Source organism: Rissa tridactyla, chromosome 2 (genome assembly GCF_028500815.1).
Source record: "Rissa tridactyla isolate bRisTri1 chromosome 2, bRisTri1.patW.cur.20221130, whole genome shotgun sequence".
Taxonomy (NCBI): domain Eukaryota; kingdom Metazoa; phylum Chordata; class Aves; order Charadriiformes; family Laridae; genus Rissa; species Rissa tridactyla.
This window is the reverse complement of record NC_071467.1, coordinates 136,265,788-136,280,274: the sequence shown is the minus strand read 5'-3', so window position 1 is coordinate 136,280,274 and position 14,487 is coordinate 136,265,788. Positions and strand designations below refer to the sequence as shown.

The 14,487-nt window shown below is 36.1% G+C and overlaps 1 long non-coding RNA gene across 1 annotated transcript; it reads left to right on the top strand.

Annotated features, from left to right (window-relative positions):
- The first annotated feature begins 1,645 nt into the window (after positions 1–1,645).
- On the top strand, positions 1,646–14,228 carry LOC128905428 (uncharacterized). Its single transcript, XR_008464871.1, has 3 exons — positions 1,646–1,853; positions 13,805–13,985; positions 14,105–14,228. It is a non-coding gene; the product is annotated as an uncharacterized LOC128905428 (long non-coding RNA).
- Positions 14,229–14,487: the final 259 nt, after the last annotated feature.

Sequence of the window (14,487 nt, the reverse complement as noted above, 5' to 3'; positions counted from 1 at the left end):
ACCCAAGGCTGAAACCTGATATTATATTAGAAAAAAGAGTATCAATCTAAGAAACAGCAATGAAGTTTTCAACAGTTTACCCAAGGTGATAATTTGAAATCTTTAATTAAAGAGTTTTTAAAAAGAATTCTCTTTCCACTTAGTCAGAAGGTCTGGCCATGTGTCAAAAATTACTGGTTGAAAAATATAAGTTGGGTTTATTTTTTGTTCAATTTAATTTTTCTTGTGTTTCATAAAAAAGAACAGATCAGGTAAGCATAATGCTCTCTTTAAAACATTTCTATATTTTCTCTCATTGTTTAGAAATGCACTTATTGTTAAAAGTTGTAAGAAATCCAAAATCAAGTTTTAAAATGTAAAACCCAAGATATGTAACTTCTTTTGGTTTAACAAGAGCAAAAAATAATAATATCTAGTGTGCTATAATCCCTCTGTTCTCTGATTCCATTCTAGCGTCCCTAATAAAGTGCTGTTGCCATTCCTGAAAAGTCACTGTAACAAATGATTATTCCTCACAACTCCTTTTGTCATGCATGTGAAGATGTAATATTCAGGACAGACGTTGCTTTGGCGACCTTACTACTGAAAGGGAGAAGATTCGGCTAAAAACACATGGACCCGATTTCCTGAATATGAGATGGGATTGATACCAAGTCATTTTATGGAGAAGAAATATTCAAGTAGAATTTTTTTCACCCTCTAGGATTGCCTATGTTATTCTGAGAGCATATCCAACTGTCCAAGAAAATCTGAAACTAAGCAAGCTTTAAAGGAAATAAAAGTCAGTATCTCTTTCCCTTACCTATATATTGCCTGCATAAGTTTTACTCAGTGCTTTGAAACACAAAAAACATCCCATTCTCTAAGAGCACAGGTATGTCTTATTTGAATACAGTTTGTTCCATTAGAGTAAAGCTTTCTGACTCACTGATCTTATCACAGAGATTTATTTTTTTCTTTTTTCCTCCTTGGGATAACCAGAGGAACTGCTAGTTTCTATCTGCAACTCTCTAGGAAATAAAAAGCAGCTTGCAAAAATTAAGAAACCCCAAGAAACCAAACAAAACCCTAAGACTTCTAATTTTATTTCATTAAACATCAGTAAACCTGTGTCAAGTGATCTGGTCTATTCCTACAGTAAAGGAACAGGAAAGGCATCAAAAAACCCAGTAAGATCCTATTTAGAAATAAAATTGGACAGCAGCCCACTATCCCTCAAGAATTTGTTTTCCTTCCCTTCTTACCACCCCCTTTCCAAAGCCACCATCTGGGAAAGACACTTGTGCAAAGCTGCTGTAGAAGGAGCAAACAGGGAATGGGTTGGTGGAAAGACACTGGGGAGTTCTGCTGTCAATAAACAAACTGAAAAAGGCGCGCTCTTTCTTTGCCTCCCCCAGAGAAACCAAAGGATCATTTGTACAAATTGGTTTAAAGCTAGTCTGTTTTCCTCTTTTTCCTCACTCTGAGTACTGCTGAAGTGATGTATGGCTTCCTTCTGAACATTCACAAACCTCAGCTGGGGAACTTAAGAGGATGGATTCTGTCCATGTGCGTACAAGGGAGGATAATTGTTCAATTTCTACAAACATTTAAAGTGCGGACAAAAGAGTAACTGAAGATAATTTGTTTGTGGCTGTTATTTGATTTTGTAATAATTTTCATCTTGGCATGTTTTTTGCAATTGAATTTATTTCGTTTATATATTTCATTAAAAGAGAAAACCTTCTCCCTCATTTAACAAAACAACATTATCTCATTGGCACACCTATATATCACCAGTAAAGGAAGAAAGGATGAAATATGGCAATGTATGAACAAGCCATGCATTTGAGCACAGATTATACTTCTGATAGGTAAGTACTCACAGGCTGTTTTTTCAGTGCCTTAATATCATATAATTTTAGGACAGACATATTACATATATTCTTTTCACCACATTTTCTGTGGATTTTCACTGGCATATTTGATGTAATTCTATGTTCTTCTCCCTTCTGCTAGTTAGTTCCCAATTTTAAGCACTTTTTTTCTTATCTTTATCCTTAAAGGGTTGTGTAAATGTGGGTTAGACCAACCCTTGCATTATATCTATACAGCACGATGACATTCCCAATGAGTTTTAAAAGGAAAGAAAGATATCCTACAGTTAATATGCAACAGATATTCTGTACTGAGTTCCTATGTTGCTACTGTAAATTCCCCATCCCTTAAATTTTTGTAGGGAACCCATGTCATTTTACTCCATTTCTTAAAATCTGAAGTTTTATTTCTTGTATATCTACCATATATTCCAATTACTTTAGAGGTTACATGTCTGAGCTGAAGTAGACTGGAACAGAAGTGCTAGAAAGTGTGATACAGCAAATGTGAGACTTTGGCAAGTGGTGATACAATATGTTGGATTCAGTTGCAATTATGAAGTGTTTAGAAATATCAAACTGCAAAAAAATCACTTTGTATCTTTGCCAAAGGCAAAAATTACAATTAGCCTTTTCTCACAGTACAAACACATGCTATCTGTACTACAACAGTTGCAGATATGTAATTTTTTTCTTCTGTGACACTGAAATTTCTTAATTATATCAGTTATCCTAATTATCATTTAATTAAACAGATTTTCCTCAAACTAAACTTGCTGTTTAGAAAGAAAGAAAAAAGAGTTACCTTCTCCTAACTTTACCTTTTACTCTTCTTTGGCTAGTCTTATCTAAGTAACTTTAGAAATTATGCTAAAGTATCACATGAATTTTTAAAGGAATACAAAAAAAATAAGAGTGAAAGGCACCCTGTAAGCTTATCGAGTCCATCCTCCCATTCCATGGCAGAAGTAGTTATTTCTAAGCCATTCCTACTTTGTTTGTCCAATTGGTTTAAACTGTCATTTAAATTTTTGGTTTGTTCTCATTCTTCACTGTCCTCACTGTTGTATTTGATGCTTAGATAAACTGTTTAGATATGGCTTATTTTAGTATTGTGCTGCCTACTATTTATTCATCATCATAACCACAATGGAAAGAAAATGTTGTGCACCTTCCCTATTGGCAGATAACACCGAGATGTTGGAAGACTTCTGTCACCCTGTAGTTTTTTCATTCTCTAAACTGAACAACCTCTTTTTTCAGCTTTTTTTCATAGGTCATGTTTTCAAAATTTGCGATAAATTTCATTGCTCTCCTCTGCACAATTTCAAGCAGCATTTCTTCAGTGTGATAACCAAAAGGGGACAAAATACTCCAGCTGCTACTGATACTAGTTCTAGGTAAAACAGAGATGCTATATTGAATGCATTAGAAATTATGTTCCTTCATTCAATTCCTAAAACGTTCAGCAGTCTGAAACTGTTGGTTCATATTCAGTTTGTAATTCACAGTAAAGAAGATCCTCTTCTCAGGAACTAGTACTACTTAAGAGCAAATCCCCAACTTGTCTTTCCGCATTTGATGATTTCTACCAAGGACAGAACTTTGCACATATTTACAAAACAAAATAAACCAGAAATTTCAACGACAACAATATTATTTATTATTATACTTCTTATTATTTCTCCAGTTTACTAAGATACTTTGAATTACAAGTCCATCTTCCAAAAGAGTTGTATTTGTCCTTCACTTGCAACTACTGGACAGTTCAGTGAATGTACTATTCAGTGAACGTACTATAACCCTTTTGGTTATCACACTGAAGAAATGCTGCTTGAAATTGTGCAGAGGAGAGCAGTGAACGTACTATTCAACTTGTTGAAATACAGAACAGTACCAGAATCAGAGAAGATCAATGAAAACTTTCAGTGAACGCATCCTTCCAGTGGAACAGTGAGCAATTGATTCTTACTCCCTTGGTACAGTTACCCCATTAGCTTTGCACCCACTGTAGAGCACGTGCTTCCCTAACTTACTTGGAAACCCCTCAGACAAAAAGCGGGATTAAGGAAGAAGCCGTATGATAAAACTTATTCATTATGATGACATCTTGCCATGTGTGTTTAGCTTCCCTATCAGCATTAACTCCCTCATTGGGTTATAAAAGTAAGTTTAATTTGAAACAGCATAGTGCATATCTTTAGTTGGCAAAGAATTTGAAAAGCCAAAAGAATTTCTTCTAAATTTGTAATTATTTGAAAGGGGGAGAAGCACATCCTGCTTAGCACCCAGATATCATCATCATTATAGCAGGGTCCAGAATAGCATAAAGAAAATGTACTAGTGAGAGAACATAGTGCAGAAGAGTACTCCAAGTTACAGCTAGGTAAACAGATTGTATAGTTCAATTTTTTATGTACTATGTCTTAGAATATAACTTGAAGGAAATAGTAGCATAAGACTATTAGATCTGTTTTTTAAAAGTGGAAAGATCAAGTCTAGTTTTCCATGGCTATTTTTTCACATAAAAATAACACAGCTGACACCACGGTTATAAGTGAAAATAGAAGCAGTCAGCTGAAGTAAAGGGCATGAAATAACTCTGGAAAAAGAACAGGTTATTTTTATCCTCTGTTTTAGTATTGAAGACTGGTTCACTGCCTGTACCAGTGCATTGCTGTTAGGTAATTGAAATTACTCAAACTGAAGTAGAGATTCATGACATGGTATGGATGGGGACACCCTGTAGGTTTTCTGGAGAACAGTAGCAACACCAAAAATCCTTCTCATCTTCCTCAGTCCACTGGCCTTTAAAACCTCACAAGTAGTATTGGGATCCTATTACACATTCAAAGAATAACCTTAACTTTGCACAGGGACTCTGTTGCCAATTTAAAAATTGAATTATCTTTAAAGAAGTTCACCTCCTGTAATTAAGAAATTACATGGAAGAATAATTATTAACAGAATAATATTAACAATCTGTCAAAGTTTATGAATGCAGAGATACACTTAAAATGTATAAATGAGAAAGCAGAATTTCACATTGGCAATTAGTTTTAAGTGAGTTTGAAATACATTGCCTGTGTCCTTAGACACCATCTCGTGCGTAACCGAGCCAGCACCCTGTTTGTGTTATGATACTAAGCTGCTTAAGGATGATTCAAAAGTGTAGTAAATTCACTTTTTAAATGTAACTGAATTGAGAGATTTCTTTCTTCAAGCCCTGCAATGCAGGAAATACATTACAAATAGCTCTATTATTCAAGCACCCTTTGCTAAGGAAACCAACCACTGGAGCAGCATGGCTGAGGATTTTGGAACAGCTACAAGTACTTTGCTCTGCCAGAGAGCTGCAAGTGCAATCACAGCTTTGGCACCCGCAGCCACTGGAGAGGAGTACCCCATAAAGGTCTGAAAGCTACTCTTTCTTTTTCTGCAACCCAGCCTGCAAGGAAGTGCTGGTTTTGGCTGGTATAGAGTTAATTTTCTTCACAGTAGTTAGTATGGGGCTATGTTTTGGATTTGTGCTGGAAACAGTGTGGACAATACAGGGATGCTTTTTGTTATCGCTGAGCGGGGCTTACACTGAATCAAGGCCTTTTCTGCTCCTCACACCACCCCACCAGTGAGTAGACTGGGGGTGCACAAAAAGTTGGGAGGATACACAGCTGGACAGCTGATCCCAACTGACCAAAGGGATATCCCAGACCATACGAATATTAACCTCTGCAGTGCAAAAAATTGACTACGTACACAGAGAGGCCTCTGACTGTCATGGGTTGTCTAATATCACTTCTCTTTTCATTCTGTTCTTGCATCAGTTTCTACCCATCTCATGTCTCTCTTTTTACTACTCTGTGCATCAGTGCGATGAGGCAGAGACCTCTTTTTGTTCTGTAATTGTATGCTCACCAAGGAATCTCAGGCTTGATTATGGCTCCAAGGTGCTGCTGTAGCAGAAATAATTATGTAGTAGAAAAGGAGAATCGTACGATCTCAGAGCTCTATCTTTGCTTAGGGCCACAGACCCAAATTGGAAAAAGCTATTCATTATGTCTGCTGAGTTATCAATTGCCAAGTCTTCTGCAGAAGGTTGGTAATCGTAACAATTCTCATCTTACAATGGGAAAACTAAGGACAGAGAATAATACCAGAAAGGTATGTTGCGTAGGTTTTTTTTACTTTGTTTAGTTTTTGTGGGCAGAGGTTAAGTATTCACATAATTGACTACATGTCAAGAAAAGAGAACGCAGTAATACCTCTGATTGTACTTCTGAGCACAGCAGTCTAACCATTTCTTTGCTATCTTAAGTTTTATTCTTGACATACAGAAAAGGTGTTGCTAACTGAGCCTCATTAGTTATTTCCTGAAATCTGAGAAAAGTGTTTTGAGGTGCTTCCCCTGGCAAGGCACTGTTGTTAGCTAAATTAAAAGCCTTTCTGATAAAAAAAAGTAAATCCTACTGTTATATTTTTCCTACAGAAAAAGCCATTCATTCTGAGCAAGACTACAGATGGTGTGTTGTAAACTCATAACGCAGAATCAAAAAAACCAAGTGTGCCTTTAGACCTCTCGTGCAAAACTGTGTCCTGAACCGCCTCAGAGATGAGGCTGTTGGAATGGGTAACATCACTTTTCTGCAGTCATTTCAATCCTTACAGAGCTCTAAGGCCTCATGGGCTTTGTAAGAATCCTGATGAAATGGCAGAAAATCTCTTTAAAACTTGCATGTAAAATTTTACCTATAGAGAATATATTTGGTGGCTCTTTAGCATGGGAAGAAAATGCTCAAAAGCACTTGAAGAATGTATTTGAAGAACTGTCCGAACTGGTTTGAATAATTAACAACAATATTTGAAAATATACCTACAGTTTTCCAAGAAATCTTGGACAAGTAATATTTCCCAGTTGCCAAACTCTGACACTGGTGTAGCTCAAACCAAAGCGGAAAATGTTTCCCCCCCACACACACACTTTTTCAGAATAAAAGAAGAGTAGATAAACAAAAGAATAGGGATGAAGATAAGAACAGATAGATGAGAAAAAAAAAAAGTATAAAGAAATCTCATCTTTTTGTATTTAACAAAGGAAAAGATGTTTCAGAGTAGCATGAGATACATAGTGTTGTACTGTATAGTTTTACACCTATGCTTTTGCTGCCCATCCCTATTAAAGTGGTGAAATGGTTGAAGAACTTGAGATGGTCCAAAATTCTTGTATAAATTTCACCCTGTATGACTCCAGTCCTTTTGTAACATTTTCTTATATTGTCATCTTTATGTAACTATGATTAATTTATGTTTAATATAATGAAATGTTATCCAAAGGTTTATGTAAGGACTGGAATATAGAAACTCCTGTTACTCATTTTTTGACTCAAAGTTGAAATTTCTGCAATACTGAACTTATGAAGTTTATTTATATATTTATTTATTATTAAAAAGTCCAGAGTCTGAGCCATACTAAAATTGAAACGGCTGATTCCTGTATTTGGCACACAAACTGGAACTCCAGCCAAATGTAAGGAAAAGCTTTTCTGAAATGGAGCTTGATTTCAATCATATGTGAGTGAATGATGCTGCAAGGTGCTCGTTTCAAGTTTGTCCCCAGGTCATAAGAAAAGCATTTGGAGTTTTATGGGGATATCTCATCATTATCTCTTTCAAAGCCTCATCAACTCTGGAGGACAAATCTGTCTTGGCCAAACTGGTACTAAAAGGAAGATGTTCATGTAATCTAACTTAATCTTTTTTCTTCTCAACATGGGGCAGAAGGGCTTTTGTTTCCATAGTTACTAGGATATTTCCTTTGAACTCCTTCCAGAATACTTTTATCTCTTCCACATGCACTGACACACAATCCTATGAAGTATGTATGTATTTGTGAAACACTCTGTGCTTCGTTACCAATTCTTTGCTGGATGTAACAGAGGAAATTTAGTCCATTGTTAAAGCTAAATTTCTGACTTGCTGATTTAGGTGTTTTAATATTTAGTAATGTATTACTATAAATTGACTTCAGAATATCATAAGATTAAATTAATAACATTTATTCCAAAAGTTTTTTTGCAGCTATTATTGTGCAAAGCCAATTCCTTTTTATTAGGTATTTTGAGTCACTATATCTGCATGCTTTCTAAATTAAAGAAAGCATTGTTTTGAAATTAAAATATGTGTTTGTTTTTTTTTTAATTCAGTATCAATATCTGTATACTGGCAATATGAAAATCAGGAAAGACAAGTGGTTGGTGTTTTGTTGGTTTTTTTTTAAAGACAAAAATCTGAACTTTAGTTGAATTTATCTAGTTTTTCTACCTTTATCACTTTCTACCTTTATATGACTTTAAAAAGAAAATATTTCCATTTTGGTCTTCAGGATGGAACCTTTTTCAGCACTCCTTCAAAACCATTCCCTTTCAATTCAAAGAGCAAGTTTTCATCAGGGATCTATTCTATCTATTTGGACACTCTATCCATTCTAAACTGATATCAAGTGCCCATGAAAAACAAAGGAAAAACAAATGTCAAGGTATTTCTTTTCTTAAAAGATTAGTTTTAAAAGCTTTTACATAGAAATATTTACAACCAGTTCCATAGAAAGGTAAAACTCCAGTTCCATGGCTTACATTGTAGTTCTCAAAGTGTGATTCTTTGAACACAGATGACTTCTAAGGCACTAAGAAGCGAGCTGCCCTTGTAGTACAAAACAATGCTCAAACCCTCATCTCTTACTCTGAGGTTCAGTGTTCACAGGCAGCTGTCATGCTGCCTGCATAGCTCACTAAAAAGCTTGGAAATGTGGTCTATGCCAGTGCTCTCCAACATTGGATAGCAGTAGTGGCACGAAAGCTATGTCAAAATGGTCCTATGTGGGCCACCATCTTTTTTCTACAGGGAGGGAGGCAACAAGTGGACTCCTTTTTTAGTGATCAAAGAGTTTACACTGCATCCAAATGAAAAACCAAAAAAAAAAAAAGAAGGACATAGAGATGGAGTTTGCTTCCTTCCTTGCATAGATGTGGTAGATAAAAGGATAGGATTTGATTGTAATATCTTTCTTCAAGAAACTGACAACTGAACAAACCCAAACCAAAAGCCAAACTAGGTTCTCACTAAGGTCAACAAAAGTTCTTTGTTGTCTATTAATTTGTATGGGAAAACACACTAACATATGCACTAGCTTAATCTAACAAATGAGTAAGGCTACACAAAGTTCACAAAATGCTATAGAAATCTGTGCAGAAGCATAGGCTACATTACAGATCTCCCACAACATTAAGATACAAAACTCCCACTGCCTTAACCATAAATAGCAGCCTCATTTAAGTTCTTTTATATCTATAGTCTGAAAAGTAACCATTAAAAAAAAAAACAAACCTGAATCCAAGACTCTGTATCACATGTTCTGCTACCCTTAAAGATTGCTAGCAATCAATGAATGATTAGGAATGCCAGGTATTCTTCTACTGAACCATTCAGTGAAAATAACCAGTAGTTGAGGCTTTCTATTTGCAATTGTCTAAATATTGGATCAACAAGAGAACAGACAGATCTTTCACTCAGGGAATGCAAATACTCCCAAACACAAGTGTCATTGATAGCTCAAGAAAGACATAAGTAATACTAGGGCTCTTTCTGATAGGAAAGGTGATTTAAAGGAAGCTTTTGGCCTTTCTAAGAAAGTAATAAAGGGATCACAATAAAGACTTTTCTAAAATTATGCCTGAATTCACTCAGTGCCTGGTATCCCTAATTACCTGACAACCACTGCTAAACATTGTGGGAGTGCAAGTTAAAGGGACAGAAATCTAGATTATTAAGCCATTCTTGATTCTACTGACTAAAGAAAAATAGTGAGCATTTAGCCCAATTTCCTTCTGATTCATCTGTTACAGCAGAATTTGGCTGAAGAAGTCCACCTAATTCATCTTGATACACAAAAGAAATTTTTTAGAGTGAGAACAATCAGTCACTGGAAGAACGTCCCCAGGGACGTGGTAGAGTCCCCGTCACTGGAGGTTTTCAAAATGCAATTGGACAGGGTGCTAGGTAATCTCAGTTAGAGTCCCTTTCCTTTGAAAGGTTGCATCAACAATTTTTCAAGGTCCCTTTCAGTCTGGGCTGTTCCATGGTTCTATGATTAATTCTGTTAATAAGTGATCTGGTAAAAGGTTTAATAGAAGTTTCTTTGCTGCATGTTTTTTAATTTTAGTTAACTATGTATACCCAACGAGATATGTAGAGGAGGCACGAAACAAGGAGTAGATAAGACAAATCAAATTGGGTGTGAGTGCAGTGACAGTGGTGTCTTCTCCAGATGCTTCATTGCTCTGAAATGTCATTTCATTTACATGTGCAATGTGCCTGCATTGGCCCCAGCAGAGATCAAAACGGGATCATAATTTGGCTGTAAAGAGTAATCTTAAGTCCATTAGACCATTAAAACAGATCCTAGCATATCTCATTTATTAAAAGGAAGACAATGTTTTGTGAAAAATAGCTCCTTATTCCCGGATGGAATAAGAGCTGCTCTGTGCAGTCACACAGACATTTGGCAGTTATGATGTGGTGTTGACACAGCTGCAGGCCCTGTCAGCTGAGCTGGTTTCACATGGCTTTGCTCATTTCTTCCTCCCTCTTCCCCCTCAAAATCCGGGGAAAAGTACTGGACAGTTTCTTACCTGGCCTAGTTGGTTTTGTGTGCAAGTCATTACAAGTGTCCATCGTTGTTTTGTTTGATGTAGGCGTGTTTGGCTATTGTACTTTCAGTAGAGTTAGGCAGTCAGCTCAGTGCCTGTGTTTGATTACAAAGTCGGTTGTCTACAAGACTAGGTCAAGAGTTGAATGAGGACAGATCAACTAAGATAAAACACAGATGAATTAACTCGCATGGGTGGGAGTGAACCACAAAAAATAAATTCATATTGTCTTTGTTTAGCCAGGTGTCTTACTGTATCTTTTGCTTTTCCTAAACGTGAAAGCCTTTTGTGTCAAATATATCATACAACTCAAAAAGCACCATGAGAGTAGAGAAGATGGAAAGGAAGAATACATTAATTTTTCAACGTTAAGACCCATTAGGATTGTGAAATGTTTCTGCTTTAAATCACCAAATAGTGATCCACTACAACTGTTTTGCCTGGAAAAGCACTAGAGGAAAAGTAGAAGTAGCTAACACAGCACAGATTTCTAAGACACTTGTCTACCTTCCTTACCTTTTTTCGTGACTGGTAATTGCTTTATATGACAAGCTCATGTGCTGAGTTACATAAACAGACTCTGATACAGTCAGATTTTCCCCAAAGCAAAGTTTAGATTTTTCACTCACCCCTCTTTTTAAAACTCCTCCAAACTTTTAACATTCTTGTCGCAATTGCTTATCCTACAATAGTTTCTAGAAGCTCCTCCAGAAAACATTTTCACTGTGATTACAAGGGGAAAAGGGCAGAAGAAAGAAAATTTCCTTCTTGCACCTTTCCAATTTTTTAAATTGGTCCTAAATAGGAGCTACTGTGAGAGATGTATTACAATTAAAAGAAATAAAATCTTTCTCCTTGTTTTGAGAACTGGTTGATGAATTATCCATCTGTGAACTGCTGGGGGGAAAATATGCTTTCTATGGATTATTTTAGTGTATTTTTTTTCCATAGAAAGGAATGCTCCAGGAATAAATAAGAAGGGTTTTAAAACTACTCCCTGTGTGCAGCTATCAATAACTTTCTGCATCAAGAGTATCCTAACTGCCAATTTTTTAAAAAAAATTATTTCAAATATTTTTCCTTCCACCACATTAGGTTTAACTGTTTTTTGCATCCTGTATTAGTAGCAAATTCTCATTTTTCTTTTGTATTCTTTGACAAATCTTAAGCCAATAAAATTCAATTTAGCAACACTGACCACAGATCCTAAAGTTTAACTGATGACAAGTCAAGTATTTTTAATACCAGATTTAAATAATAACACTTTTCTATATTTTAGATGCTGTTACATAAGCTTCTGAATAGTATAGTGCTCCTTTACCTATGAAGCAGATTTTGCTACAAACAGAATCAACACTTCTTCATTGGGCTTTAAACTATTTCACACCAAAAAACATTCCACATTTGCTATGTTACCAAAAGCACAAGGGTGACACTTTCACAGTGCCTGGCAGCCCCAGCATTCCTGCAAACTGAAAATTCCAGGAAGAAGAAACGCAAAAGTTCCTACTGGGACCAAGTAAACAGGCTGCTCTGGTATACCTAATGCATATATTCAGTCAATGAGAGAGTTAAATGTCTTTGAAGACCTTTGAAAAAAAGTCCTGTATGACTAAATTAGGCGTGTCCTTCCTCCCTTGACAGGCACAGAATTCAACCTCAGCAGTTTGCTGTAAATCACACTGGGGCTCATCTATATCTGGGTGGCTCACTTTGAATGCAACATAACTACTCCCTCAGGTTCCCCCAAAAGGCAGTAACATCTTGGTTGGTCTAAGGCGAGTGTAAAACAGATGGAATTGCTTACCTCAAACATTTATGTTAGCTAGAGGAAAGACAAGTATTTCCAATTTGCAACAAGGGCCTCTAATCTATTTTTTGCAATCGGAATAAAAGCAATTAGATTAGCAGGAAGATGACCACCATCTTCTTGCTGATGGCTAACTGAAGCCCTAAAAAAGTCTATATTTTCCAAGAAATTTAACTATTGGAATTAACATTTAAAATTAACATTTGTATTCAAATTAACATTTGAACTATATCTGCCTAAATTTGGATCAGAACAGGCTGTAAATGTCTGTCTCTATACAGGCATTAAACCCACCCCCTCCCCCTCAACCACCACCAAAAAAAACCCCAAAGACAACTAAAGTTGCATACCTGGGGAATTTTCATACCAAATAGTGTCTAATGACTTTATATATGAAGGATTAACTATGTGGATTTCTGCCTGGGATTTATGTTTTATGGTTATAATTCTTCTTAGTGCCTAAGTGGGGTTTGGGGATATTGGATCACACAATACTTGGCTTTTGATTTAAATTGTATATCCACATTCTAAAGTTAATCAGAAATCATTGTACTTCACAGATGTCACAGAAGTAATGAAATTTAAATAACCAGTTAGAGACAATATGCATTCCATAACAATTTAGAGCTTTTGGAAGACAGAGAACATGCCAGATTTTTATTTAATAGACACAGGCTTTAAAAAACCCGAGATAAAAAAAGTGATTTCTTGTAACTGGATTTATTTTTGGAAGAATTGCTGTGTTTTGTCCCATGAGGATTGTAGCTCTGCTGCTTCCTGAGTAAGTCTTGACCTTCTGAAATTCTCTTTGCTAAAGCAGTTACAATACAGATTACACACCCTAAAAATAGTAATTCTAAGGATACTTCTGAATTTTAATCTCTTTTTGATTCCTTCTCAAGGCAGTTAGCATGGAAGAGGCCTCTCCTCTCTTTGGAGTGAAGATTAGGAGTGAAGCTACCCTAAGAAAGCTTATACCTGGATAGAATGATAATCCTACAATTATTTGCCTTATCTAATGAACTGGATATAGCTATTTCTCATGCTTTGAAGTTAGAATTGGAGCTTGAATTAAGACTTCTGTAAACCTTCTCCCTTCTCCCCTCAAAACCTCTTGCCTCTTCTTTGGTAGGAGTCTGAATGCTTACCATAAGGCATGGATAACCTTCAGAGACATCATTAACAAAATACTTTCTTGGAGCTAAAACATGGTCCCTAAACGTTGCAAAAAATGTTTGAAATTATAACTTTCATACATAATTTGCTAGATTTTTTTTAATTGAAGAACAAATCATTCAGAACAGTAGTTACTACTGAGGTTAACTAAAAGAACAGACTAAGTCTTCATTCAAAAGTCTTTGAGGAACTGGAAATACTCAACTAGAGCTATACTTTTCCATTCTATTTTCTATGTATGTGCTGTTTGTACAACACAGGATCTACTGTTCTCTCTGCACCTTCAGACAGGAGCTTAGATGATTAGATGGCCACAACTTATCTGAGGAGTTGGTGTCTCTCTTGTTGCCAAGAGCAGATGACGTGGTGTGGCAAGACTTTGTTGGTGCTTCTTTTCTGTCTAAAAACCATCCTGGACAACTCCACGCTTTTGAAACTGATGTGAGTTTGGGTTTTGGGTGGGTTTTTTGTTTTGTTTATTTGGTTTTGTGGTGGGTGGTTTGCTTTTACTTTTTTTAAACCTGCACTTTTTGGAATTCTGACATATTGTTGCCTTCTAGCTGCCCTTTGGTAATGGTAAGACTCAGATGACAGATCCAAGACATTAGAAGACAACTATCTGCTGAGGAACCACTGTGTCTGGAGAAATACCTCTCACTATAGTGAGACAGACATTTCCGTGTACTAGAGACACCAGAGCCTCAACAGGTATTAATTCCTGGAAAGCGTGATCATGGGTCCAAATACTACAAGGATCTACCTTGCCTGCAGCTTGAATATGAAGTATCAAAGCGACAGCTCTATTTCATACGGAGGGAATCAGTTCCTTACATGTTGACTGATGTTTTTTACTGGATATCATCAGGCAACTATTAAGACTTTTGAATTGGTTTATCTGTTTTACCTATATGCTAAATACACAGTAACTTTCTAATCTTTTATC